This window comes from Arachis duranensis, chromosome 3 (genome assembly GCF_000817695.3).
Source record: "Arachis duranensis cultivar V14167 chromosome 3, aradu.V14167.gnm2.J7QH, whole genome shotgun sequence".
NCBI classification, from domain to species: Eukaryota; Viridiplantae; Streptophyta; class Magnoliopsida; order Fabales; family Fabaceae; genus Arachis; species Arachis duranensis.
The window spans coordinates 30,967,363-30,972,472 of record NC_029774.3 but is presented as its reverse complement, the minus strand read 5'-3'; the positions used below and the strand labels follow the sequence as shown (position 1 = coordinate 30,972,472).

At 38.2% G+C, this 5,110-nt stretch overlaps 1 non-coding gene across 1 annotated transcript; it reads left to right on the top strand.

Annotated features, from left to right (window-relative positions):
* Window positions 1–1,007: 1,007 nt before the first annotated feature.
* On the top strand, window positions 1,008–1,114 carry LOC127746198 (small nucleolar RNA R71). The gene has a single exon (XR_008007818.1). It is a non-coding gene; the product is annotated as a small nucleolar RNA R71 (small nucleolar RNA).
* Window positions 1,115–5,110: the final 3,996 nt, after the last annotated feature.

Below are 5,110 nucleotides of genomic sequence, written 5' to 3'. Positions count from 1 at the left end.
GTTCATCTTGACATTCATAGCATTCTTGCATGCATTCATTGTTTTGATCTAAAAATTTCATGCATTGAGTATTTTTGTTGTTTTTCCTTATTTTCCTTATTTCTGCACGCTTTGTAGGGGCGTGCTCCACTTCTTCCTTTTTCTCCTCTGGAGCTTTCTTTTCAACTAGCTCTTCATGAGCCCTTGTCTCAGAGCCAGCTGTTTTACCACTTTTCAATTGAATCACCTTGCAGTCTTCTCTTGGGTTCACCATTGTATCACTTGGAAATGTACTTGCAGACCTTTCAGGTATTTGCTTGCTTAGCTGGCCCATTTGCACTTCTAGGTTTCTGATGGAGGCTCTTGTTTCCTACATAAAACTCCTCATCATCTCCCAATTCGAATCTTCCTTGGATTTAGAGTTGGCCTGCTGAGGCTGAGGTTGGCGATTATTGTAATTGTTCTGTTGGAAGCCGCCTTGAGAAGTATTGTTGAAATTTTGAGGTCTCTGAGGTTGGTCTCTCCATCCAAAATTTGGGTGATTTCTCCAACCTTGATTGTATGTCTGAGAATAGGGATCATTGTTGGGATTTCTAGTAGCTCTCCCCATGTAATTGACCTGTTCAGAAGAGGCTTGAGTATAATCATAGTTATCATTCTGCCCAAAATTACCTGTCATGTCATACGAGGCTTCTTGAGGGGAATTTCGGGTGTTGATAGCTGAGACTTGCATGCCACCCATCTGTTGAGTAAGAAGATTTATTTGTTGAGACATAAGCTTGTTCTGAGCAAGAATAGCATTAAGAGTTTCCACTTCCATGACACCCTTCTTCTGAGGAGCCTCAGAGTTCACAGGATTCCTGTTAGAGGAGTATAAATATTGGTTGCTAGCAACTAATTCAATAAGCTCAATAGTCTCCTCCGGTGTCTTCTTCTTGTGCAATGAACCTCCTGCAGAATTATCTAAGCACATTTTGGACATTTCAGCCAAGCCTTCATAAAATATGTCTATTTGTGTCCATTTGGAGAACATGTCTGGAGGGCATTGCCTAGTCAGTAGCCTGTATCTCTCCCAAGCTTCATAGAGAGTCTCACCATCCTTTTGTCTGAAAGTCTAAACCTCCATCCTAAGCTTAGTCAGCTTCTTTGTTGGGAAAAATTTTGTGAGAAACTCAGTAACCACCTTGTTCCAAGTATCCAAACTGTCCTTTGGTTGAGAATCTAGCCATAGTTTTGCTCCATTCCTCAGAGCAAACGGGAAGAGCATGAGTTTGTACACCTCTGGGTTTACTCCATTTGTTTTCACGGTGTCACAAATTTGTAGAAAACTAGAAATAAACTGATTTGGGTCTTCGTGGGGAAGGCCATGATACTGACAGTTTTGTTGCACCAGGGTGACCAGTTGAGGCTTCAACTCAAAGTTGTTCGCAGCAATAGGGGGCACCACAATGCTTTTTCCATAAAGATCCGCAGTAGGGGTAGAATAAGAGCCAAGCACTCTCCTTTGTTGATCATCCCCATTCGGATTTGCCATATTGACATTAGCATTATTATTGAGATCCATAGTGGATTCTGTAGCCTTGTAAAGTCTTGCTTGTTGTAAACGCCGCCTGAAAGTCCTTTCAGGTTCAGGATCAAAGTCTAAGAGATATTCTTTGTCTCTGTTCCTGCACATAAACAACCAAAAAACAAGAAAGAATGGGAATCTCTACGTCAGAGTGCAGAGAATTCCCAGTGAGGTAACCTGTGTAAAGAGATAAAAATATTGAATAAAATAGATAAAAGGAAAATAATAAATAGGTAACACCAAACTTAATTTCAGAAATTAAGAACAATATTGGTGCTATTTATTTAAAATTTTTATTTTTATTTTATTATTATTATTTTTTTTTTGAGATAAAAATAGACTAAAACTAATAAAATATAGAACGAGAAAATAAAACAATGGAAGTAAACAAAAGCAAAAATAAAAGAAAGTAAAAATAGAAAGAAATAAAATTGAAATAATAAAATAAAAATAAAAACAAACGAACTAAAAAAAAGAAAGAAAGATCAAAGCAAAAGGACGTAAGGGAAACAGGGGGACGAACGAACTGTACAGGAAATAAACTAAAAAAATTGGAAAATAAAAAATTAATAATAATAAAATAGAACTAATTAAAATTAAAACGCCTAATCTAAGCAATCAAACAACTAATAGTTGTTAATCACAATCAATCCCCGACAACGGCGCCAAAAACTTGATGCGGAATTTATAACCCACACTTACCGGCAAGTGCACCGGGTCATACCAAGTAATACCTTACGTGAGTAAGGGTCGATCCCACGAGGATTGATGGATTAAGCAACAATAGTATTTGATAACCCTAGTCTCCTCTAAAATTCATTAACTGCCAATTCCTTGGTCAGTTAATTCCAATTAGAGGGTAAAAATCAATTTTCAGTTTATATGCCACAAAAATTCTAATTACCCAAAAATAAGGGGATTATATGTCACGTATCCCATTAAATCCAAATAATTAAAATTTAGGATAATATGTTTCCAAGCTGTTGTTCAAGTAAAGAGCTTTTCCAAGTTTTACAAGAACTCAATTAGAACATGGGTCGTACTTCCGTTCCACCCATATTCATAAAATAAAGAGCGAAAACAATTATTGAAATATAAATCAAAGCATGGAATAAATTAGAAAGATCAAACAAATTAATCCATTACAAATAGACAGAGCTCCAAACCTTAACAATGGAGGATTAGTTGCTCATGGTTCAGAGAAGAAAAATAAGGGTTCTGGTAACAATCTGATGCCTGGCTAAATATACAGAGTTTTTCTTTATTACTAATCCTAATAGGTTTAAAATCAAAAATTAAAAATAATATATTTTCCTCAAAGATAGGATTTGAATTTAAATTCGAATTAATTAACAGATTTTTAGTTGATGGTTGGGGACCACTTGCTTTGTCCATTCTGCAGCTTCTAATCTGTGTTTTCTGGGCTGGAAAGTGGGTCAAAACAGCCCAAAATTCGTAACCAGCGTCATTTGTATTTTTGCAGATAGCGCATGTGACGCGTCCGCGTCGTCCACGCGCTCGCGTCATTTGTGTATATTCCAGTCCACGCGTTCGCGTTAGGCACGCGATCGCGTCATTGCGATTTCTCCATTCCGCACGGTCGCGTGAGCCATGCGTCCACGTCGGTCTTCGCTAGTCATCTCTTTGGTTTCTTCTTTTTCTCTGCAGAAACTCATCAAATCCCTCCGAATGCTACCTAAAATAAATAAATTTGCACAAAACTCAAAATAGCATCCATAGTGGCTAAAATATAATTAATTCTTAATTAAACTCAATAAATTAGATGCAAATTCACTAGGAAAAGATAGATAAGATGCTCACGCATCACTGGCCATCTGTCTCAAGCAAACCATATTCAAGTGGAAAATTGAAGATAAAGGTCAAGGATTTTACCCACTTGAAGTTTGTGTTGGGTGGTAGTGACCTTGGGGTCAGTGTTTTCAATGGTTTTGCAAGCTCTACTCTCTTGTGGTCTTCTGTAAATTCCTTCACTTCTTGGCAATTTTCTTCCAATTCAACCATGTCTTGATCAAAGTCACTGATATCTTCCTCGTCACTTGAGTCATAATTGGGAGGTTGAGAAAAGTTGACCTCTGCATCATCTTCGTATTCACTTGGGGAAGATTCTTCTGTCTCAAGGAATTCACTTGCGGATGCAAGTTCAATACCAAGAGAACTTGACTTGCGATCATCATCATCAAGGAAACATGTGTCTCGGGTAATTCTGTCTAGTTCTCCATAAGATACCTGCTTTGGGGGTTGTGCACTATCCTCCTTAGCATCAATTGTAGCGTCCTTGACGGAATTCTCCACAACTCTAGATTTAGGTGGCGGTTCGGCATCTCTTAAATCTTCAACCAATTCTTCCTCTTCTACAATGACAGCGTCCTCTACTTGTTCTAGTACGAAGTTATGCTCTATGCTGTCCACTGGAGTTTCTAGTGTCTTCTTCACGCTACGTTTTTCATTAGATTCTCCACAAGAAGCCATCGGAGTCTGTTGAGTGTCTAAACGTTTGGAAGATAATTGATTTATTGCTTGCTCCAGTTGATGAAGGGTTGCATTAAATTGGTCTACTGATTTTCGAAGCGAACCTGTGATTCTTGGCTTGATGGATATGGACATGGCGCATAGGGGAGTGGTGGTTCTTGGGAGTAATTGGACTGGCGTTGGAGTGGATAAGGATCATGTGGTAGTGAATGGTGAAAAGAAGCTTGTGAGTGTGGTGGTTCGAAGTTATGTTGAGAGGATGGTCTCTGAGCACAGGGTGGGGTTTGTTGGTAGCTACGAGGCGGTCCTCCAAATCTATCAGTTGGGCATGCATTGTAGAATGGTCTTTGTCCATGATATCTAGGAGGATGTTGTTGCCTAAAAGGGTGATCAGATCCTCGTGGCTCCATCCATCTTTGATGGCTTAGACCTTGATGCATAGTCCTGTTATAGCTTCCATTCCTTGCAACAAAATTAGAACTAAACTCAAAGCGAGAGGGGTGAGAATTCATAGTAGTTATCAGAAATGAGGAGGGAAGAGAAGACACAAATAAACAAGTAAAAGAAAAATATTTACAATAACCAATAATAAGGCACATGTTTGCAATTCCCCGGCAACGGCGCCATTTTGACGTTAGGATTTTTGCTAGTAAAGAATTTATAAAAATGTAGTCGCGTTGTGAGTATAGATTCTAAACCAACAGAAAATCCCTTCGTACAAATGTTTTGGTTGTCATAAGTAACAAAACCCAATAAATTTATAAACCGAAGTATTCAAACCTCGGGTCGTCTTCTCAAAGAATTGCAGGGAAGTAGGATTTATTATTGGTTATGGAAAAACAGTGTTTGGGTTTGAAAAAGATTTTTAGCAAGAGAAATAGATTGCAAGAATTAATAAATTAATAACTAGTAAAACTCTTGGCAAGGTATAAAACTGGAAGTCCTATCCCAGTTGTCCTTATCAATTGTGATGAGAATTGGATTTTCTCCCACTCAGTTAACCTTTACTAAAGCAAAGGAAAGTCAAGTAGACTAATTAGTTTGATCCTCAAGTCCTAGTCAATCCCTGTGGGA